Here is a 25,340-nt window from a genome sequence, read left to right on the forward strand (position 1 = left end):
AATTGCATCTAGTAATAAAGTTGAATGTATATGTACATATATGTTCGGAAGTAGCAGGACTGTAAGTGAACTCTTTGCTGGATGACTGCAGTAAGGATCCTTTCCAGTCAGCAGCTCTGTGTTAGACGATTAAGATATAAAACACTCTCACAGAATTTCCAGTTATTTAAGCATCCCAGAGGAAGGATGCTAAGATTCAAATACCCAAGATTTGAAGGTTGCAGTGGTAATGACAAAGCAGGGATTGATCTGAGAGAGAGTAAATACAACCTGTGAGAGACATAAGAATTACAATATTTCAAAAATCATCACCAATTATGCACAGTTTGTTTCCTCTGTGATGCTTAACAGAGGTTAGCAATTTCTATGTGTTTTGTTCTGGAACGTAATTTGAAACAATTATTTAGGTTTGGCACTTACTGAATTGTTAGAAACATCACAATCTTTTGAAGATAGGATTGATCCTTGAGGTATTTTCTTGGTCTTTACCTGTCTTCTTACATTTTGAATTACCTTTAATTATGTGCAGATAATAAACATATGCCATTATTTGACCTGCCACTTACAGTCCAACAAAATCTTTTCACATTTGAGCAATTGCTTAGCAGGAAATCAGCCCAGCAATTACTTAAAAGAAAAACCCTAACCCCTCTGAAGTCCTTCAGGTCTCTCCCAAGCTCCTAATTATGTATTTCTTTTTTAACAGACTAAAACAAATGTTAGACTTGGGGCAGCCTAGATCTGAGGAAGAGGGTTCCAGTGCCTCCCAGGGAAAAGTCACCCAGCAATTTAATTTGCCTTATACGCAGGAAGGAAGCCCCTTTTGGGGAGCAGTCCAAACCACAGTTCAGCTGGAGTGAGTGATTTTAGGTTGCCCCTATAATAAAAACTCTTAGGCTCCTATTGCAGCCTAATGGGGCTGCCGGTGTGCATTCACACAGCCCTACTGAAATGCCCTCCTCATTAAACGGGTTATTCAGAAACCACAGTCTGCACTGACTTTGGTTTCTGAATAACCTTAGATGCAATGTCAGGGTCGAAACGTAGCTCCCGAATGGCTTCGGGGTGGCAGAGTAACTGGGGAGCACCAGGATTTGTTTAATATTGCAAGGGCAGGAGAATCAGAAGATGAAGATCTGGGTACCTAGTTAGGTTTCTTCACAATGCAAGGTCTCCTCCTGTTATGCTGGTGTACTGTAAATTGCTCGGGAATTGCCGGCAAGGATGACAGTGTTTTGTCACAGTTGTGATTAAAAGGCTGGATCCTTAGGGCCCCTTTAAATTGCCTCTCCTGTTGTCCTATTTCAAGTAGAATTTCATTGTTTTCAATGTGTGGGTGGAGGAGTCAGGTGGAAATACTAGCAAATTTCTTTTCTGTCCCAGAGGGGTATGCAAACAAACAGCAGAAGTGAACTTCTAGAGAAATTATTTTACTGCCTATTAGCGTCTGCTAGTTTTCATAGGTTCATCAGGATGCACGAGAATTCTTCTATAAAGTAATTCACGTGCTGTGCTGCAGCGCAACACTTGACTCTTTTGATCTTTGACGTTAGGGATAACGAATTTGTAGGCACCTTCAGCTTCCTCGGCATTGCCGTACAACCTAAGCAGTCTACTGGCTGGGTCTGACTGCTGCTTGTTCCATTTACTCGGTGATAAGTAACACATTGTGATTATCCCAAGCATAAACTGGAAGCAGCCAGGATTTTTAAAACTGTTAGGAGAACTTGATTAGAAAGCAAAGGTGCTTCATTTGCAATCGTACCTTTCTTAAAAAAGGTGAACAGATAAGAGACACGTATCACTTTATAAACATTTTTTCTTGGTTACTTAAACTTGTTTTGGCAGTTCTAATCATAATATGGTGGTGACGGAAGTTTTTTACAGTTTTAATGAAAAATTTGGGATACGCCCTTCCAAAGTTAGGAACATGCTAGTTGTCTTTAGAGACTGTACTTCTCTTACCCAGCTCACCACCACCCCAGCAAGTTAACACTACACACCTGAGGCCTTCCGGTGCTCTAGTACAGAATGCTAGTTCCTTGCTAAATGTCCTTACACATTTTGAAAATATACTAATTAATTCTATGTGTAAAAGCTTTCTGAAAACCTTATGAGGCAACTTCAGCCCAAACTGACTGTTTAGCTTAATGTCTCTTCATTTTCCTTCATGTGTATAAATTTGCTGCTAAAAATGTTAAATGTCCTATGAAGAAAAGTCCTTAATTCTGTACAAATAACTTAATCAGTAATCTGTCATCATTGCAAGTTGTGTGCAGTCTTTCTTGGTACTTGTATATCTCCTTCTGAAGGAAAACATGTCTGTGTGTTATATTTTCTCGAGGCATACAATGGTTCCTTCTTTTCTCTGCTCTCTGCTTGTCTGCTCTTAATGGGACTTCACATGTTCCAGGTTTCCCCCCCCCGAGAAAAAGAAAAAAAAAAAAAAAGAAAGAGCACGAGCTGGGCTCCTGCTGCACATCTCCAGAGCGCTGTGGGAACAAAGAGCCAGAAGTGCTGGGAGGGAGGATGGAAAACCAGTGGGAACGGGCAGGAGATGGGCAACGCAGTGGGGGAAGGGGCTATGGGGTGGGGGGGGTGGGAGGGAATGGGAGCAGAAAGGAGCCAGATCTGGTAAGCTGAGGAGAAGCCCGGTAGGAGAAACTTCTTTGTTCGGAGGAGAGAACAAAGGGGAAGGAGAGATGATGGAAGAAGCATAGCTGTCGGGTTAGAAGAAATTCATTATTCCTATCCACTCTCGGTTTGCACCCACGAAGGGGAAAATGTAAACACACAGAGGGAACTGATTAGCATGTGCAAAGAAACATGCTTTTTTTGCTCTGGTTGTGACAATTAACTATCTTTTTTCTTTTTTCTCTTTTCTTTTGACAGTTAATTCATTCTGGGCAAAACCAATTAGATATGAAAATGTAAAGCTGAAAATCTAATGTGGCAAGGCTACAGATATTGACTTCACTGATCTTTACACATTGATCTAAATGTATATATTTTTAGCAGCTCAGAAGTACTGGTTTCTCTTAGACGGGGCTGACTGCTGCAAAGAAAACAAACCTGACACACAGTGATTTGAGTTTTCTTTAAATCTAAAACTTACATTCATGATGTATGCTGCTCCACTTCTCCTGGAGTACAAGAGATTTAGCAGGAAGAAGTTGGCATTAATGTCAAAGCTTTTGTACTGTTTGTATAGTTAACTGCTTTGTTTTAAGGTTAAAAACTCCTGATAGAAACCATTTATTTGTGGAAAGCAGAAATGCCAAATCTTCACGGGAAATTAATGTATATCTTCAGTAATCAAGCAGACCATCTAAAGTACCAAAACCAGAGCAATACTTACCTTTTCTAAGTTAACTAATATCAATTCTTTTCTGTAGGATTGAATGTTTTCCTCCTAGCAATATTACAGCAGAGTAGTCAGCATTTCAATGTAATCTGCACTACAATGGCCTATGTTAATGCAGACAGATACTTCAAAAACAGCAACATGTTAATGGTCCCTCCCATATAACTCTTGGGCCTAACAATTAGTAGCCACTTTTATTAGCAGTTAAGTGCAGAAATATACCATTTTAAAAATCTTACAACCTTTGTTCTGGATTTTAGGTGACTTCAACAAAATGTGTCTTTACTAATCCCTTTTGTGAGCTTACATATCTGTTGTAAATAGCATTTTTATCCCCTGGCTTGTTGCCTGGAGTATAAAGCAAAAATACAGGACACCTTGTTTTGCTAAACCTGTTGGTTTCTTGTTTAAAATTATTTTAAGACATGAGTAAAGGCTGGCAAACTTTCTTTACTCCTCATGGATGAATTTTTTTTCCAATTCTTTATTTGCTATACTTGGAACTCTGGCAGTTGGAAATGAAGCTATTTATCTTGGCATGAATGGGGTCAAACTCTGAATTTTCAGTTATAAAATGGGATTAAACATCAATTTATTGATCAACCCTGACAAAATGGCTCAAAAGAGAGCAATATCAACATCAGGAAGATTCTTCCTGTGCATATGAATTGTTTATCAGAACAGCTACGGTCTTGCAAAACAAGCTGGCCAGTCCCGGTTTTGTTGGTTTTTAAAGTGTCATCACTGCCTTCACCTTTCACACATTTATCATTTCAGTTGGTTCTGGTTTAAGACATGTTGGTTGTGTTCTGTGCAAGATACACAAAACCAGCAGCCATTTCGGGAAGTAAGAAATGAACTTGTTGTCTAGATTCCTTTTTCTGCAATGAAGTTTACGCTGCCCTTACACATGCACCCCGGCCCTGCTAGTAACTAGGGTGTTCGAGCCTTAAAACCAATCTCTTCTGCATGGTTGCAGTGTGATAAATAACCTCCAAAAGCCTTGCTTGCTTAGCAGTGGCCACTAATAATTGTCTTGTAATACCTGCAGTAGGGTTTTTCTCCCAAAGGGGGGGCGGGGGACGGGGGGGGGGAGTTGTTGGCATTTTGGCTTCGTCAGTGTTTGAACGAACTGAGAGTTGGCCAGTCAGCTCTCAGGGACCAGGAGGGCAGTCTACTTACCTGGCTAAATTTGCCTTGCAATTTCCAGCTGTGACAGAAAAAACTGATTTGACTGTCTATTTCATGTTCTAAAGAGTGAGGGAATCAAATTTTATGCATATAAAAATTTTGGGGCATTATCTATATACAACTTTCTGGCGTTTACATATTTCCTTCTCTATCATAAATGATTGTTAACTTTTTGGTTTTCTTGAAACTCCTAGCGCTCGGTCAACATTTCTACTTTAAAATAGTTATTGTGATCCACCTGTAACAGGTTTTGTCTTCTCCACTGGCCTTTTTAAGTGTTCTCAACTCTCTCATTGCAAAAGTTGTTCTCTTGTACCGCTGTCTTGTCTCTGCTACAGGAGTCTGTGGTCTGCTTACTTCTATAAGCAGTTATTGAGAGAGTGTAAGACAGCTCACTTGTATGTGAAGTACAAAGTTTTTCATAAAATGAAACTGAAAACAGCTTTCTTCAACATATCAAGAATATGAACTGACTTCTGAATTAAAATATGCCTATTATTCTGTTTCCTGGGGAGCTTAATTTATTGATTCATATTCAGTTTTGTTGCTTGTACATACTGGTACATGGAATATCTTACACTGGAAAACATTTGCCTCCAACTTAGTAGTAGCACAACATCAAAAAGATCTCTGGTATTGTGATTTGCAGTCCTGTAAGTACATTAGCTCAAACTGAGAAATTCATGTTTCACGATACCGGTATAAGCTTTCAGTTGCAGTAATACCAACCACTCTGAAAAATTACCTTGCAGATTTTTTTACAGAAGAGGAAGATAGAAGAGCAGCAAAAATTCTTATCTTCATGCAGGGCCAGGATGATCATTAATACCGAGACTTCCAAGTATTTATATAGTCTGTACCTGATATAGCTTTTTGAGAAATTATAGAAAAGCAATTTCTAGCTTCTACATTTTAGTCATTCTTTTCCAGTTTAGGAGATTTCTTCTTTATCTGCATGATTAGTCCAATGAGTAAGTCTTGATTTAGCTTCCTAAAGTTAAAAAGCAAACAATAGTTCATCATTGTACTGAAGACCTAAGCCATGTACATTAATAGCATCGGTCCCGAACAAGGGATTTATCATCATTGTAGTTATATTAGTTTCTTAAAAAAATACTTCAGTACTTTGCTACTTACTTGGGAAGAGAGAAAAAAGCAGTATTTGCAGCAATAAGCTTTTTCACAGAACATGTATAATTTGAACTGGAAAAATCAATACAAAAAATAATCTGGCTTTAAATCAAATCTGAGTCCCAATACTACTGTTTGTTAAACCAGTCTAAATGTTTGTAGCCAAGTACACCACCTGCTTGCTTTTGAACCAGATTCCATGTAAGGACAGTGGCTTATTTCCACACGGGCTCCCTTAACTGGACTGCATATCCTCTATTTACATGTCATGCAAGGAGGGCTCCCCTCTGGTAACCCTCTGGAGGAGTTTTCATGAGTGAGTATAGCACAAGAGGCTGGTTTGATGTGGGGGTCTGGCAGAGGGAATCTGCACTTCTCTCCATGTTACAGCCCCTGTGAGTCAGAAGGACATAGTAAGAATACAGGTTAACACTGAGCTGACCCACAGCACTCGATGTCATTGCAAGAAGCCAAAATTGCACAATCCGAGTCAAGAACATCGGTGTTGTAGCTGAGGGAGTTATTTGGGTTTTCAAGTCAAAATGCGGCTTTCCTATTGCCAGACTGAGTCTTGAGAGTTATTCTTGGTGGGGGGAGGGGGATGGATGCACACACCAAGATGATTTACTTTTTTGGTTCAGGAAGGACAAAATGTTTCAAAATTCGTGCATTCTCAGTTTTCATCAGAGCTAATTCTAATCAGATCTCTAAAACCTGCACTTTTAAAGTTCACAATACTATCTTTTAGGGCAAAAGCATTAATACCAATATGTGCATGCCTATACGCAGAGAGTAGAATTGGAGTCTCTCTGTGTGTTGCTGTGTTCAGACTTGAGTGCAAAGTCAAACCCAAATCTCTCTTCAGTTGATCAGAAATTGGACAAAGCCTCCAAACTTGGTACAACAGACTTACGGAACTGAACATGATGATGTAGAATAAACGAGGACCAACATATCAGCACTGGATGCTTCAGAGCCACCTCTTGAAGAGTCAGAGGCACAAGGTTTGTTTCTTGTGGGGCTCAAGCTCTGGCACTGGATTTCAGATGCTCTGGACTGCAAAATATATCAAAAACTCCACTGAAAAGGCTTACTATAAACAATTAATTTAATAGATCTAATTTCAATGTCTACAACATAGCACTATGTTTGCAAAATAATTATATTAGATATATATTTTCTATTATAATAAATTAATTTTTGTCTCTTCATTTATTTAAAGCATCACTCTTCTTTGCTAGTAGAATATCAAACTTTCTCCACCTCAACTGAAAATAAACTATTAGTAAAATGTTACTCCAGAATACTTAAAGATAAATTAACCTAAAAATAAGCTGTGAAAATTTTATTTGCATGCATTTTTGCGTTCAAGGAAACTCAAAATTAAGGGTACCAAAGTTGGCACAAATGGCACAAATCCCTGGAAGGTGAATATGTGCCTTGCTCTGTTTAAAGAAATCTGGCTTCAAAATAACAAAGTTATAGACTTTTCAAAACATGCATCCTGGTTTGCACAGCAGGTTTTTCTTAACATCAGAAGCAAACACCAGGATGTGATGTTCTGAATATTCACTTTCAGTATATTTGAAAGCTCACACCTACTTGTATTTGAATGTGTGATTACTTTAAGAACTGCATTGTTCTGAATCACAGTTACAAAAGGAAAAAGGCGTTGGAGACCTTATTTTTTATTATAAACCAGGTTTCTGCTTTCAGTCAGAGAATGAGAATATAGGCATTTCACCCACAGGAACTACTATTATTCCTGTAGAAATAAACTTTAGATAGGGCTTCCTGCAAGAATGGCCGTAATCTAGGAAATATGCTGATTCAAGTCATTATGTGGAGAAAATATACTCACATTTCTGTGACTCCATTATCTTCATTTCTCAATTCATGAAAAACGTTGCATGCTTTGGAAGATCTCTTGCAGTGCTCTCCCTGCTGCTTCTTTCTGGCCAAAACTGGAAATGCATTTTCCTCCATCTCTTTCTCAGTGGCACCTGATAATTTATGTTCTCTCAGAAATAAATAATTCACCTTGGGATAGGAGAAACACAAAATTGTTTTGAATAACAAAAAGCAATTCTGCGCCCTCACAGCAGAATGCTGCACACAGCTAGAAGGCGTCAAATATGGTAACAATCAAAACCAAGCACAGAACTGAATGCATCTTTACCTCAAGTTTTGGGTAACATCTGTTAGTTACTAGAACTATTCATCACCTTTGAGCCTCCATAATAGCTTTAGACTGAATTTTAGACTGAATAAGAACGTCTATTTCTGCCAGTTAGCGTGGTGGGTGAGATTCATGGCTAACTCAATTGTGACTCCTCACGAGTGACAGAGGGAGGATAGGTGAGACAGGCGGAAGGTTAGACATTTAAAGTAGGTGCTTAAAAGTAGGTAGGATAAATGCTGTCAAAATTAATTACTGTTTTATGTGGGTTTGCTCTACCAGAGTAACACTTACAGTTAATACCTCTGTGCACACTGCTTGTTAAGTACACAGTATAAAGGAATAATTGGAGGAATCATGCAAGAGAAGCCTGTGAAAGAGAAAGTTTTGCTTCTTAAGAAGAGCCATACATCCCTGAATTCAGTAAGAATGTCCCACAATCTGAGACTACCGTAACCCACTCATGGGTTTTGCTGGTTTTGACACTTTTCAGTAAAATATTAGCTAAATGAGCAAAATATTTACTTATTACTTATGAAATATTATTTCAAGCAATAAAATAGAATTATTTTAGTCAAGTGTCTGTCATTCATAGATCAAAAAAACCAGAAATTAATTTCAAGCAAAATGGGTCTTCACTTTCAGACTTTGCCTTTGGCCCTCATCTATCTTAGTAGTGGCAAATATGCAGCATTCTCTTTTTGGTATACTACAAAAATAAGAGCTTACTCCTGGTCTTACTATGGTTCTGGACTCATACACGCAAACTGGTGCTTTGTTAGGAACCTAAGCCTTACTTTTAGTTTACTATTTTTCAAAGGCACATAGTACCCACAGCTCATTTTCTGCTACCTAGGATCCTGATATCATTTGCTTATCTGTAGGTGTTAGATATCAGTATACCACTAGATACTAAAACCAAGTTTTAAAGCCTAGATGACCTAAAAAAAAAAAAGGTCTAATTTTTTTTTCTGGTTAATACTTGAGAATACAACACTTCTAACTTGTAGGGTAACAAAACCATGACATTTACATCCAAAAACTATTTAAAATATATTACTTTATGCTTGCAGGAATTTCTTTTAATTTGATTTATTTTAATTAAAATTGATGCAGAATAGGGAGAGGTTGAAAACAGAAGGCGCAACTTCTGCCCCTCCAGTCTTTTGGGCAGATTTAACATTGACTCTACCAGAAGCGCATTTTTTCAAAAAATCTTTAAAATAAAAACATTGATTACTTTTAGCTCTCATGAGAACAAGATGTTACATGTTTTAGAGGGCATTCAGCCTACAGTCCTTGTTTGTCTACAAACTACCACTCGGTATTACCAGATTTCTGCTACCTCCGTCCTGAACTCAACCTCACGCCAGTTATACCAAACTGCGTAGTGGTTTCAAAGGTTTCCATGTGCAAACTCGTCTCTGGTACCTACGACTCATCTGACTGCTGCAAGCTTTCCCTATGAATGTAACTAGTTTTACTTTAGCCCCACACCCCCCCTATAGGAGTACTGTAGAAAGGTGCTTTAGTCCTTACTTTGCCTTGCAAGCTATTAATTTAAAAAATAATTTAAAAGAACAAAAACCAAAAACAAAACCACAAACCAAACCAAACCCCAACCAAACAACAACAACAACAACAACAAAACCCCAACCAGCAACCACACCACAAAGCAGAGAAGAAAGCTGTGATCATTCAATTCCTAACCAGATCGTGGACGCTGTATGCATTTCCAACAGCTGCAAACTGGTTGTTTTGCTCCAGCCTCTTGCTCAAAGTAGCACCAAACAGAGAAACACGCTTCGAAGAAAGCAATAAAGTTCATCAGTCTTTTACTACACAGCAGATATTATCATTACCATTGAATCACAGTCCCTTACGCAATACAGCATGCCTGGAAACTAACTGTGGAGCTACCTCGAAAAAATGCATCTCTGCATAACATGTCTGCAATGGTTCTCCCTCACTGTTACAAAGAGTCTGCTGCTTTTCTGGAGGATTGAGGGTCTTAGGTCATAAAAGCAAGCGTTTCATGAGAGCTCAAGTCTGGAAACAGGTTTTCTCGCACAGGGAAGAATCCGCAGACCAGGTGTAAATTTTAAATAACTTAGCTTCCTATCTAAGATGGAGCCTCACTGTGACTTTGTCCTTGAGAAAAACATTACCAAGCATGAGGGCCCGTCAAAACACTAAGGCTGGTCACCATCTTAAGGAGATAATAAGGAGTCAGGAAAGCCATTTTTATCCTGAAGTGTTTCTGAGAAGCTTGGGCAAGATTTTGCAAGGAGGTCCATCGCCTTCATAAACAAGACTGGGGTTCCGCGGGGAGAGGACTTTTTTTAACAACAACAAATGCAGGTTGCCCCTCTGATCCTCCAGTTCACATTCCTAGATCAAGATGCATTACTTTTCTATTTTATTGCTCTGGTAGTTGAAAAGGACTTCGAAATAGGAATACAGTGATCTGGTCTTAATGCAACTGGGATTTTCTTTAAGTGTTGATCTGGTTCTCTGTCTCTAAGGCCTTTTGGTCCAACAAAAACGTATTCATTCATGCAACACAGAGCATGAAACACAGTAAATTTATAACCTTGCTTTGCCAAAGTTTGGTGTTATACGTGGAAAAATAAAACTGATGTTTAATCAGCTTTTCAGGTACATACTGGCTGGTCTCTTTCTTTTGCACATGATTAACATGGGACCAGTAGAGTCATCTTATTTTAATTATTTCTAATGTTTGTGACATGGTTTTGTTCCATCATTTTGGTACTCATTGATCAACAATTGTGAATAAAACCCTGCCATCATTTTTTCAAATGGGGAAACAGAATGAAACATTTGTAAAACAAATGTTTGTATAATAACACCTTCAAAAATTCAACAGAAATCTGTTAAACAGTGGAGCTATTTGCTATCTTAGACAAAACTCAGAAGGCCTGAAAATGTCTTCATATAAGTTAATATTAAGTATCTCTATGTATAATGATAGCAACTGAACTCCTGGACGATGCCATATTGAGAAAGGCAAGATAATACATATGATGCAAATAAAAAAGGCGACTTTCCTGTTGGAAATATTTCTTACTCCTTTTAGAGGTTATGTACTGTAGATAAAAAATATTAGAAACTGTCATTATTATAAACTGTCATTATTATAAACATTTTTATTAACTGTGATCATACTTAAAGGAATATTCATATTTGGATCAACTAGAAGATAGACATTGACTTTATAATCCTGTATAACACTTGATATTTAATCACCTCCTGAAATTCCTATTCACTTGATTCATTTGATAAAGCCTTGAATTAGACTCAGAAATACTATAACAAAAAAAATAATCCAAAGTAAAAAACTCCTATGGTTAAATTACAGGTTTCTACCATACTGGTATAGCTCTAGAGAGATTTAGTATTCCTTATAAAATATAATTTTAATTTTATGTATATAAAAATACATAGCGTTTAACTTCCCCAATTCTGCCAACTGGTCCAGCAAGCAAACATGACTTGTCACTAATACTCTCTGCCTTTCATTATTTCACTGTGTGACTGTGTCACTCTTACACATGTAGTGTTCAGCTTGTAATTTGCAACAAATGGATAAACTGTCATTAATGACTTTGAGTAGCATTTCTCATTGCAGCAATTTTTAATTTTTATATGTGTATGCTGGCAAAATCATTGAGTTCTCAATTTTGCTTTTCTGTATGAATTCAGCAGCTTTCTTGCCTCCTGAAGGAAGCAAATCTGGTAAAAAAAAAATCAACAAAGTATTTTATTTCTAACAAGAATTATTTGATCTCTAAAACTCTTGAGTGACTTGAGGACCAACTGTAAGCTAACGCTCAGGAGTTATTCTTAATGCAGGATCCACTTTTAATATATAAATTGCTGGTGTGGGTGACTCATTATACACCACCTTCAGCATTCTGTCTTCCACTAGAGTGAGGCTAAAGCAATGGGTAGGACTGTACCGAAACAAGAGCAGGGCCATATGCTTGGTGGGCTGCTCAGCTACACATTGAAAGCAACTGATTATAGTACTGTGTAGGTTGGCTTTTCTGTCCCGTATGTAACACTAGGCAGGAAGTTATACTGCATAAAACCCTTCAAATAGCAAATGAAATCAGACACAATAGTGTAGCCTGATGTCATCTTTGGAAATAATCTGTGGAACCGACAGGCTGGTATATCTAAAATAATGTTTAAGAACAACAGATGTGACGTTCTATGGCCCTGACCCTCCAATATGCCTGCGCCTCCGTCTTTGGGGTTTCAGTGACTTGTTTATGCAGAACTCCTTGCAGAGCCTGGTAAAAATAAATCCCTGCTATGAAGAACAGAGAGGGAAAGGGCAGCTTAACTTTAATCTGGTACTTCTGTCCCTGGGACTTTTAAAGTTGTATTTGGTAAGTCACATGTTACAACCACGTGTAGCACCTGCGGATTTAAATGCATACAGCACTAGTTCTGTGAGCAATCATGCAGACTTGGGTGAGACTGCTCATGTGCACTGTGTCTTTGGATGACTGGGATTTAAAGAGCAAATTCTCCCATATCTGCTTACTGGAATATTTGTCCCTTCACCTTTGAATCTAAATCAATAATTTTTTTAAAGGGTTACCAAGATCCTCCCACACTTAGCTAAATTATTTTGCTTTCTGCAGTAACAGAGCATGTCCATCGCTACTAGAAGCTCCTCTGCTTTTTCATAATTTTGTCCTTCAAGCATCTGAAAAAACACCAAGGTGGGGAGGATCTGGGCTCCTGGGCAATACAGAGTTAACATAACCCAGGCTTGTAGCTATGAATAGGAAATAGTTTACCCCTGCAGTCAATTTGCCTAATTGATTAGAAGCTTGATTGCATCCCTGAAGGGCTAGATGCCCTGAGAGGATATGCATGCACAGAGGCAGGGAGCTTACGGGGCAGTGGCACAGAAAGGGAGCCTCCTGTGCTGCTGGAGCCTGGGCTGAGACATGATCTTACGCTGACCATGTCTGGATCAGCGCCTGCCCATCTCCAGCGTGCTCCAAAGCACAAAATCACCTCACAGACTTGGAGAGAGGGGCCCAGCAAGAGAAATCCGAGTGCTACCTCCCGCAGGTCGCTGACAGGCCCAGCTGGCACAGAAGCCAGCCAGAATGTGAGGACGCTCAGCCCCCTGCGGCGAGGCTCTCCAGCAGAAGAGATGTTGTTTTGCCCACCCAAACGCTCCCCACCCGTAAACAGTAAGCAGTTTGCTTCTCTAGTCTTTCCTGCTCCTTCACTTCTCAGGTGTGAGAACCAGAAATGCCCAAATGACAGAAGTCCCAAGGTTTGGCAAGCTTCCCCAAGGGTCAGGAACAACCGGAGTGGCTCCGTGGTTCCCTAATCAGCTCCGTAAGGTTGTCTTGTGAAGCCCAGTGGCAGGAAACAGTTTATAGTACAGTAACTCAGCCCATTGTCTGGGCTTTTTCAGCTCGGCTTCATTACTATTACCATGATAAAGACCAGCATTTTTTTTCTACTTCCCTTTTGCCCCTTCAAGTCTCTACTTGCTCTTGACTTTTCTGAATTTCACTTTGATACTTTGACACCTTGGTTGTTCTCCCAGACAGATATAATTACAAGAGTTCAAATAAACCTTGTTTTTGTCGGGATGGGGGGGGGGGGGTGTGGTGTGAGAGAATGAGGAGAAAGCATGGGTAGCAGGGAGATGCTGTGAAGATGTGCTGGGAGAACTCACCTCCTCCTCAGTTTGGAGCAGATCTTCGCTTCTTTTCTGCAATTCTTCAGGCCTCGAAAGCTGCAACTGTGAGACATAATACAACATTCAGGTTTAGCATAAAACAGAAATAGCAAAACATGGGCCCAACAGGATAAATAGTGATTTCAGACTGATGACTGTCTTTCAGTGTGCGGTACTCCACCTTCTTACAATGAGACCTCACCCTTGTTACCATGAGAAAGAATTTGACAACAGTTCAAATTTTGAAAAGAAGAAAAACCCACATGAAAGCTCATTCAAAGCATCACACCGCAAAACAGCATGGTGGCTTGCAGTCTGCTACAGCACTCATTCACTGCTGAGGTGAAGGAAAATGCCTTTTATTCCCCACCCACCCTCCCATATCTCCACCACTTGCTGGAGTTCCTGGATGGTCCTCAAACCCAATACCACCTGCTTCTCCTTAACTTGTAGCACCCCCATGTTACTAGGCTTGCAAGGTACCAAAAGAATAAAAAAATGTATTTCTGGGCCTTCTTATGAAATGTAATCTCAGTTCTAGTTTCCTGAGAGCAGAAAATGAGTCACAACTTCAGTTATGGTTCACCTGGGAGCAGCTTGCAGAGGTTCTCCTTTGTGTCAGTACAAAAAAAAAGGCAGTCAGCTGGTGAGGGCAGCACAGCCATCCTCCAATCTCTAATGCAGTGTGAAAAGGAGAACTATGGCAGGGGTTAGACTTTTAGTCTGGTGACATTCATAAGCCACCTGGAACAAAGACACATGAGAAAAGTGAGCCTATCCTCAACAGAGGAATTATTTCTCTTATCTCCAATTCAACATCTGGTTCTGTCACTAAACATGCCACTACGTTATTAGGACATGAGGCTGTTATTTCTGCAGGAAGATAGATCTCATTGCTTTTTATCCTATTACTTCCCAATTCCTTTTTTACTAGGCAATAAGTCCTTGTACGTACATACACTTCACCATTGCAGCTCCTGATTTAGTATTCTGAGGACCGCTGTTAGAAACACTTAGACATAGCTTTAATCCTTTTGACAAAATATATTTTTATTCCTCCTGCATTAGAGTCCATAATACATCATGCAGTGACCTGGATGACAGAGTACTGGATGCGTTTATTAAACCTGCGGATGACACCAAGTGGGAAGAGAATACCAGGAAGCTGGGCTTAGAATATAAAGAGATTTTGACAAGTTGGAAGCATGGTCTGAAGAAGTGGTAGGCTACCCAGCACAGACAAATGCAAGACAGTGAACACAGGCAAGGATAATCCACCACATGAAGACAGGCTGCAAAACAGCTGGTTAGAGAGTGAGCTCTACAGAGGTGAAAGCTGAGGGACTAGAGAGGATTGCAAGCTTAGCAAACCCAAACACTGCAAGAGAAACTATAAGTGTAAGGCCAGCCTGGACATCGCAAAACACAATCATGCTGTTATATGTTGCATTGCAGCTTCAAGGGGAGTACTGCGTCCGTTTGTGTGTGAGGTGCTTCAAGAGGGATACAGAACGGTTGAAGAGAACAACGAAGATGAATAGAGGTCTAGAAAATGCAATCAGTTAAAATGATGTTAGCTTAAAAAGAAAAGGCTGAAGACACTATGGTCTGCAAACTGTAGATAGAAAATTATAGGGGTTTTTCTATTTAGTTAGTTATTCTATAGGGAAAAATGCAAAAAGGAATGGGCTTAAGTTGCAGGAAGAAAGTTAAGTCTCATAATATTTTACCGTAATATCTTATGCCTAACTAAGAGTGAAACAATTCATAAACACTAGCTAGGCTTTTTTAAGGCCATTAGTCTATAGAAATGACTTCTGAAAACACCACGAACTCCATCTACAGTACCTGATCTTAAAAAATAAAATCAGCACTCCTATGTTGCGAGATGTATCATCCAGAGGGAACTATCTGTCTGTGTGCTCTCCTGTATGCTTTTCTGTTGATTCATGTCCAGAGACAGAAAAACAAACACCAAGAAATGACAGGCAGATTTATTATACTAGAGTATTAAAAATAGGGTCTGTAAAAATAACATAAAAGCTTAAACTAATTTACATGAATGTTTTTCTTTACCTACGATGTATAAAAATATGTATTTCAACTACAGTTTATAAACATGAGTTAAAACATTCTTTTTAATTTTCTGTTTAAAAACAATCTATGAAAAACATCACAAGAAAATAATGACTCCAAAATATTTTTAAAATTATATGAACTGGCTGTGTATAACATGATACACAGTTTGGTGCCCCCTTTTGCTCTTTTTTTGAAGCTTTTAAAACACACTGGCATGCTGGACCAGGCTCAACTCCTGTATAAAGCTGAAACATTTCTATCTAGATTCTGTGGATTTATACCAATATCCAATGGTACTTTTTCTTTCTTTTTTTTTTTTTCTTCAAGCAGAGAACAGACTCAAGCCTATTACAGTTTCAAATCACAATGAAGTTTTATGTCATTGATATTGCACCCTTGGACTTTACTGTGAGATCACTCTGCACTTTCCAGCAGGACAGTAGATTGTTTTGTTGATTTTTCTTTTCCCCTCCAGTCTGAAGGATTTTTTTTGCATCTCCAATAAATTCCCAAATGAATGTTCCCAGGTTTGAGCAATACCCACTGAACATAGTCAGGATTTAACTGTATTATCCTTTAATTGCTTTATAGAAATTCTCAGCCTGGTAGATTGCTCATTCGGTTCTGAATTACTAGTGTGTTGTATTTATTATTAAAATTATAAGTTAGGGCATATTTTGCATCTGCTTTCTTAGATGGTCTGTAGCACTTCACTTAGATGGTCTGTAGCACTTCACAATAAGTTTGGTTTCCTTTTTTCTTTCCAGTTGCAGCCTTCCATTTGGAGAATGCCTTTGCCAAGTTTGCAGCAGGAGAAAGGGAACATGTTTTGAGTGGTTAGATCTGTTAACATCTCCTGTGAAGTATCACTGTCATTGCATAGGCAAGAATATGCAAATAAATTGAATCCTCCCTACAAGAAATACTTGGTTTAATATCAAAAATTATACAACCCTATATGAGCGCAAATAGATTTCCTTATCCTGAAAGCATGCCTAAGTGTAAAGCTTTTCAGTCAAAAAGCACATCTTAGAAAAAACACTCCCGTGTATAAGGATCTGATCCTAATGTAGACTTTTAATATCAATGGACTTTTGATTTACAGTCTTGTAAATTAAATGCATGTAGTCCTACATAGATAACAATTACAGTTTGTATTTTCTCCTTATCCATTTCCTTGAACATACTTTAATGTGCTGGTACTAGAATGGATGTTGACCAAAAGTTAACATGATACACATTTATAAAAAAATTCTACCCGTGTACCCCAGAGGTGTGTTCTGGTTGCTACGGGAATGGTAATCATGAATTTCCTGGCTAGAGTGTGATCAAAATCCTACCTTTCAACACTGCATTAATGTCCTTTTTCACACTTGCAAGATACAGATTTTAGCAGTAGTTCAGGCGTTCCCAAATGGAATAAGCTCTTTTCCCTGACATTGTGCTAGGATGTTAAACTTAACAAAAAAACCAAAACAAACAAAAACCCCCAAAACAACAACAGCAACAAAAGGTTAAAAAAATAATAGTCACATGCAGATGAAACCCTTACAGTATAACCTTCAGCATTTCCAACAAACCCCCACCAGTTTCCATTCAAACTGGTGGCTCACTGTACCTGAGACAGCTAATTAAAAAAGGAAGTGGTCAAAGTCATGCTTTTTTTGTAAACTTCAAAGGTGATCCCTCTCCTTCCTCCTCTTTACATTTTACTGTCTGGCTTTCTGCCCATCCTGCAGCTGTTAGCTGAGCCTGTGTTTCATGGCGTCAAACCTGCCTCCTCACGGTCCATAAAGTTACAGCAGGGATCGTGATACGCAGGTGTGGAAAAGCCAGAAGTGCAAGCTGGGCCCGTTAATGATTTTTCTGGCACCCCATGCTGAGCTGCTGAAAAAAGAGAGCAGCTCGCAGAAGGCAAGTGACTCTTTGTTTGCAAAGGTATTTGAGATTGTATTACTTCTCCCACAGCAAAGGTGTTGGGTTTTCACTTTAAGGGCTGTTTACAGAAATGATTCACCTTTTATATAGCTTTTAAAAAATGCTTTGAGGCTTTAATTGGACACAAGATTTGCATCACACCAATATGAAAACTCTTACTTTTCATTTAACCCCCCATTAAATCATTCAATGATCTTACTCAATGATAAACAGCCAGCTCCCATTATGTGGACTTAGCAGAGGAAAACAAAAATCAAATCATCAGGGGTTCATTTATGTCATAATCTTTAATCTGGGAATTTCTGCATCCATTTACATTTGGACAATGAAGGCAATGAAGGCAGAAGGGACCAACTGCTGAAAAAAACCCCACAAAACAACAGGAAAAACACAGCAATTTGCTGTTCTTGAAAAAACTGAACAATGTAGTAACTCATATCTAAAACTCTTAGCTTATAAAAAAAAATCAATTCAAAGTCTGCTTTATTTTAAACATTGCTCAAGCTGTGGTCTGAACTGTGCCCAAAGAACAACTTTAAACAACTCCAGCTCAAGATTTTTAGAAATGAGTGCCTGAAACTAATAGCCTACAGGAACCATTTTCCAGGATACACAAGTGACACATGATATTCTCCGCCACTCAGAATCAATGACTTAAATTTGCAGATAACCCAAGCACTGAGGCACAGCCCAGATTTCACAAAGTATTTAGTGTCCCAGTCTCCAGTAGGAGATAGAACCTGGAAAGTTGCATTTGGGCTTTAAACTCTGTCCCCAAGCCCCTGGTTAGTAGTAGAATGCTAGCACTTCTGCAACCTCTAGGTCCTAGATCCCCTAGCACCTCAATCTTTAGGTATCTATATTTTAATAACCCTGGCCCTTTGCATCAGTGTTTTAGAGCTGGGCGGTATTTTTGTGCTAACAAGGGGTGAGCAGATAAGGACTGAAAGAAGAAGCTAATGAGAAACAAATTGTGAGGGGATGGGAGGTTTAAGAGAAGCTACTGAGGCAGAAAAGTGCCATCTGCACTGTCATCTCTGTTGTCCATCCATGCATAATTTACTTGTATTAAAAGTTTAGTATTGTCTACACATAAATCTCTAAGAGAGTTACAATTTCTATTGCTCCTACTCCTAAAGATACAGCACCGCTGGGCACTGCCCAAAGCTCAAAGATGCAAGTTCAGTTGTGGAACTACTAATCCATCTAGACCTGCATGATGGATACGCGCCCTCTGGCAAGCAGTGGTAGATGAATTTCAGGCTCCTGACCTGCTCGTATATTGTTTTCTTAATACTATATTTCCCTAAACAACCCTTTCTGATGTAGCAGTTCCTAGAAACTCAAGGCAGGACTGGGAACAATCACAAAGCTGAAGAAAAGCAGTGCCAACTGTAAACGAGCTGGAACCAGGAGCATTACACCCCTGCTACCGCTTCAGCATTTGGTTGTGCTACTGAGCAGCATCTGAAGTGTGAGACAGCAGGACATCTCTTTAAGAAAGGCCAGTGGGAACCAGAATGGACTTTGTTGTCTGCAACAGTGAAGAATGCAGTGTGGTTTTCTTCATGCTCGTCATTACACCTTGCTCAGAACTGGCATGGCATGGCTTTGCTGACAAACAAATGGACCAGGTGCCCTTTCTAATGATGTTAGGGAATGATGTGTGTGTGTGTCATGCTGCTCCTAAGTCCAGTTCTGACAACAGAACTTCAAGGGAACTTGGTACACTTCTCTCCTCTCTTCCAGTAACTGCTGTGGAAACTGCCAGCACCTTTGGCATGGAAATATAACACAAACTGCTTATCCCAGGACTCCACAAAGTTGGTATGTATCCAAAAAAAAGCAACCAAAGCTCAAAAACCTAACTCAGGAACAGAACTGTCAGAGTATCCACGTACAGCAGGGAAATAGAGAAAGAGATATAGAGAAGGTAACAACTCTATATTTTTGCTAGAAACTTGTTTCCCAGCTATCAAAAGGAAGAGTAAGGTGAGCTCATGAATAATTGCTTTTGCTGGTGCCCTTGACTGCCAGACTAATCTTTAGCTATCCATCCTGCAGCAGCCTGTAATAACCTCCCCACCTGTGTCAGCAGATACATTTTAACAGCAAAGTGCAAGAAAAAAGTCTTCTTTTAAAATCAACAAATCTCAGTAGCCTTCGTGCTGCACCCACAAGCCACCTAAATTATATGAACTGGCCTGTCTCATTATGTTTGTGATGCCCAAAAATGTCTTCCCACTGGTATGTTATATAGTTCATGAAAAACTACTCTGGCATCAGATTTTCAAGAATCTCTAACCTTACAGCTCTGGAGGGTGATCAGCCAGTCTTCTGTGCTCCCACAAGAAAGTAAATTTTTAAAAAAGCATGTTAGGAACTCAAAAGCTGAGGGAGACCAGGCATGGTGGGTGAGTGTTGCAGAACACTGTGGCAAATTGTTGGCTCTGCCATGGGACTCTTCAATGGCCACATGCATGACATACGTCTTTTTGCACCACAGCTCCTTTCTCTGGTGGTGATGGCAGCACAACCCTCATCTCACAACAAGGGGTTGCAATGAAACAAGCAAACAAACAATCTTAAGGGTTCTGAAATAACCAAATATCAAAATCATTGAGGCAACAGATTTATCTCAGACTGATTTTTTAGGTTCTGCCTTTCTCTGGACTGCTGTAGGATGCTTTATTCTCCAATTCCCAACCTTCTTTTTTTATGGATACTGCCAGCAACAGCAAGCACCACAAGTGGCATCCCGATTTTTACTGCATTACAGCAGTCCCTTTTGAAATGCCTCAGATACGGTTTGGTAAAGCCAGCTGTAAGCCCCAAGGAGTAAGCATCTCACCTCCAGGCGTGCTCGCCTGTTCTCCACGGGCAACTAAGGACTCTGTCTGGGTTCAGCTGCTGAGCATCCTACTGGGACTGAGCTACAGGGTTTTCTCTGCCAGCCGCAGCTCTGCCCTCCCCAGCACAGCCGGGGCAGTGGCAACTGCAGGTCCCAGCCACATGCTACACTGAGGTCACTCGCATGCAGCAAGTGACACGTACCACAGCAGGGCATCCCCTGCTTTACTAAATCCTATAGGCTACTTAAAAACACGGAACGCTTATCAACGTTGCACACTGGCAAACTAATTTTTGCAGACCACTGTTGCCATCTCTGCTCTGTATTGGTGTACTTGTGGGATATATTTTAAGCAAGCACCTTTGTGATATTAAACTCTGATTTTTGCCAGCTTACTTGTCCTACATTTAATCAGTTATGTTATTATGACACGGTCCTTCTTAGTTTGAAATCAAAGGCTTTAACCCTAAGGCTGAATGAGGCGCAGCACAATGCAATGCAAGGTTAAATCTCCCATTTGGACCTAGACGGCGCACCAGGCTAGCAGGGCTATCCTGCTTCTTATTACCCTGCTAGCTTACTCAGAGAATAAGAAGTTTCTAGTACACCTTGATTTTCCTGAACTTGTTTGCAAACTTTTTCAATTAAAAATATTTGAGGTTTGCAATTTTTCTTTAGTACTGATTGACTAGCTTATAACAACTGAAACAGGTATAAGCTATAGCCAAGTCTATGTGGTTTTACTTTTAAATTGAAATACTGTTTTCAAATTGTAACTATTTCAAAACTATCAAAATGCTGAAAGCGTGTGAAATTTAAGCCAAATAGAACATGTTGTGAAAAACAGAGGCATTCAAACATAAGTATTTCCCATTTCTTCATTTCTCCCTTTTTCAGTCAATTCTAATCAAAGAAATGCTAAAGAACATTAAAACTCAATAAATCCATGATAAAATGACAAGGGCTAAACCTTGTCTGATCTGGCAAGCGAGAGGAAGGTGGGAGGAATTCCAAGGGAACGGCTGGAGTGAGAAGTGAAACTGCAAGACCGTGAGATGGTGATCAAAGGGAACAAGGACTCCCAGGCACAGTGAGAAAAAGCATTACTGTCCTGGAGAGATGAATGAAGAAAATCTGAAAAAAATTAAGGTCCTCTTTATGCTGCAATTCCCCCAACGCTGTTCAGAAGAGTTGCTTTTTAGCTGTTACATTAGCCCAGTTCAGACAATTTCATCAACTTCCTTAAATCCACCTTGTTATCTCAAATAACATCCCAAGCTCTAGAATGCATTTCACTATGCCCTGGGTGGATGTACAACACCAGATCTGACCACGTTTCAGGGATGATCCACCCAACTGAATGTCCAAAGGCTTAATGAGCTGATGTTTGACATATGTTTCATCTAAGAATTTTGAAAGGCAAATAGTACAGCACCATGTTAGTAAGAAACAAATTAACCATCTGAGTTTTTCTTTTTATTACTGTTGTCGACAGCAACAGTCTCTATATATCAAGCAAACAACTTTCAGACTCAGAATATCGTGTTTTAAACCAATAACTAATGAAGTTCATTTTTCTCTTAGATAAAAAATTAATTTGTCTCTGTTGCAATAGTAAGGGGTTTTTGAGGCATTTTCTACTGTAAGTTGGAGCATAAAGATCCTTCAGGTATGGTATAGACAGGCATCAATGTGATGGATGGGAAAACATGTAAATTAAAAACCAACCAACCAACCAACCACACACAAAAAAAAAAAAAAACCCAAAAAACCAAAACCAGCAGAACAGTCTGCTCCTTAATCCTGCAGTCCTGATACTGACTATTTTTTCAAGCTGGCACACCTCAGTGCTGTCCCATAGCCCTTAGTCATACAATTTTTTTCTGGTGCTGAATGGAGCAGAGACAAAATTTCTGAGCACGTACAATATTTCAGGTGATAGAACAAGATCATGGTGGGGAAGAGGGGAAGCAGTGTCTATTTAGTAAGGAATGAGGCATTTTGGAAGACTTCATCATTTCCAGCTAGAGCTGAAATTTAAAATACAGTGTTAAGATTCTATTTTCTTTTCTGCTCCTAACTAAAGTTAGCCACCTGTTTCTATGAGTAGCATCTATGATTTGTTTATAGTAATTTCTATGTAGTAATAATTGTTTTTAATGTTCAAGAAGGAGCTATACTTCTCAAGAGATGGAGATACAGAAAAAAAAATCGGTGAAGGGAAAGAAAGAACTAACACAGAGCTTCGAGGCCCACTCCAGTCAGGGCAGTGGGGTGGGCTATTAGGATGACCGTGGTCTGAGCACTCCGGATGAGCTCAGAGAACCTGTGCAATGCTTAGGCAGCAACATACAGGCAGCAGTGGAGAAGAAAATAGCTGAGGGTATTAGGAAAGCAAGGCAATATGAGGTACTGTAATGGAGAAGAAAAGCTGTAAGAAGATACGTAGATAAGAAAAGATGGGGATCCAGTGAGAGATCCTCCCATGGGAGCGGGACAACTCAAGCAATAGGCCAAGAAATTATTTTAGCTCTTATGCTCTAAAGAATGGAAGTATCTGTCCTGGAGGCGGGAGAGGGCTAAACATCATTGTATTATCAAGGTGGGACTAAATGTAGGCGTGAACAATGGTCCAGTGCAACAGAGATGACATTCAGACAAAGTTCTCTCAGTATCTACTAACTGGAGGGGAAAAAAACAATTTAAAAATATACTGTTTCATCCTCAGCAGCAAGGAAGAAAGAGGACAGCCATGCTTATTTAAAATCAATATATGCATAATATTTAGAACTAGTGATATATGTCTTTTTTATTGAGAGCATTAGAAGGGCGAATTTCATTGGAAAGACTGGAGGAGGGGGAACAGTACAGTCACTGCTTGAAATCCCTCCCTATGTGCAAAGCGGAGGCAAGACCTCCACAACTCAAGTGATACATTAGCCTCGTGTTGTGCAAGGCTGGACTACTCCCCTTGCACCTTATGGACATATGAATAAAGTATGATTAAAGCCCAAAAATTTGTCTTGAATTACGTGGTAAGATTTTTTATTATTATTATTTTTAAAAGACATATCAGAGAGGTATTAAAATTAGAATTTAAAAAAAAGGATGGCTATAATATAACTGCCTTTTCAACAGGTGGGGATTGAGAAGTTACAAATATTTTCCTTTTTAGTTCAGATAACTTTTTACAGCAATGAAATCAGCTCTGAAGTGCTTTGAAGCCAAGCATAACCAAACCACCCACTGACTTCTGAGTAACTCTGTAGAAATGGCTACCAAGTGCAACTTCAGTAAGGCCACTGGAAAAAACTGCTGACAAACATGGCCTTTACTTCATACACTCAGCTTAGTCATTTTAGAGCAAAATGCAGCTGAAAGGACCCAGCGATGGCTGGGATTTTCACACTTACCTTAGGAAATATTTGCTCAGTTTCTTTTTGGGGCTTTGTGTGTTTACAACGATGAGGCAGACGTTGGCAGCCCGCCGATCCCTGCACACTGGCTGGGCGCTGTGGGCAGAAGAAAGAAAAAGTCAGAGGGATGCATTTTCTAAATGGAATATTCAATTAATGATGGTGTATTTGCCCCTTGATGTGCCATCCTAAAGTGGATGCACCCTCACCTGGAAAAAGGTAACTAACATAACAAGTAGGACTGTTTTAGAGATTATAATTTCCTTATTCAAGCCAAACACCATTTCTTTGAAAGAAAAAAAAAAAACAACAGACTTCTGAACAGGACCACATTCTGTTTTTTCATACTTCATTCTGGTTTTTATCCAACATATTTTCTTTCTGGTGGGTTGTATTCTGCTCTCACTTACCTTCAATGGAAGTAGAGAGTAAATGCTCCAGTGTCAGTGAAACAGGTCCAGTTTTACATGGGCATAGTTGAAGTAGGTCTTCACTATCTCAGCCAAAACAAGTGGAAGTCACCGGCTAAAGGAGGTCCTGTCTCCTTCCTTCTAGTGTTTGTACAGCTATGTAGTGAGCCATATCAGGAAACTGGCTCAAAACTAACCTGAAGAAAAATTAGGGAGTGGAACGTGGAGATGATTTCCTCCAGGTCAGCACCAAGATCTGCCTCCCGATGCAGGCACCGGGTGTTCCAGCAGCAGCACAAGCATGGGCGAGCTGGGGGCAACACCTTCCCTGTAAGCAGCACAGACTTACATCAATCCAAAACTACGATGAAACTACAGACCTGGCCTAGTTTGCAATCAAGGGAGGCAAAACAAGAGAAAAAACAAAGAAACACTCAAAGGAAAACTTTTTTTTTTTTTTTGTTTGAGGTCTGTGAACCAGCTCATTTTGGTGTTAGACAAGCACTAGCGGAAGACCAAGGACAGGAAGGGGAGGGAGCAGGACTTGGCAGCAATGGCTATTATAGCAGCTTAACTGTAGCACCAACCCATCACTTAAGCATCTGCGGTAAGCTGATTGTTATGGCAAAACCTCAAAATTCTTGAGATTATTTTTTTTTCCATACTGGCTAAGAAATTACAGTGGTTCTTCCCAAGATCTTTCATAAAAGATGGATACACATGAACATACAATATCTGGCTCAAAGGCCAAGAATTGAAACTATAGGGCTTGGAAACAGAGATTTAAAGCCTTGTTCAGGCCACCTTACTCCTCTTTCAATAGAAAAAGAGGAGAATGGAGAGGACCCTATTAATCTTTGCATAAAGGCCGTTCTCATGAAACGTTAAACACAGTGATTTTGCTCCAAGTGGTTATTATGCTTCCACGAGACCTACAGCAGTGCAATTGCATTGGTTCACTGTTTGTTCCCATAGCTTCCTCGGTCTGCCTGAAATCACTGCTGATGCAGCGGCTGCTACCTGCAGCTCTCAGGAGCAGCCATG

The 25,340-nt window shown here is 39.6% G+C and overlaps 1 long non-coding RNA gene across 1 annotated transcript; it reads right to left on the reverse strand.

Annotated features, from left to right (window-relative positions):
• Positions 1 to 418: 418 nt before the first annotated feature.
• On the reverse strand, positions 419 to 24,073 carry LOC142601031 (uncharacterized). Its single transcript, XR_012834584.1, has 4 exons — positions 23,884 to 24,073; positions 13,600 to 13,665; positions 7,548 to 7,726; positions 419 to 6,742 (listed from the first exon to the last, which is right to left on the reverse strand). It is a non-coding gene; the product is annotated as an uncharacterized LOC142601031 (long non-coding RNA).
• Positions 24,074 to 25,340: the final 1,267 nt, after the last annotated feature.

The sequence above is a fragment of the Balearica regulorum genome, chromosome 3 (assembly GCF_011004875.1).
Source record: "Balearica regulorum gibbericeps isolate bBalReg1 chromosome 3, bBalReg1.pri, whole genome shotgun sequence".
Lineage (NCBI taxonomy): Eukaryota > Metazoa > Chordata > Aves > Gruiformes > Gruidae > Balearica > Balearica regulorum.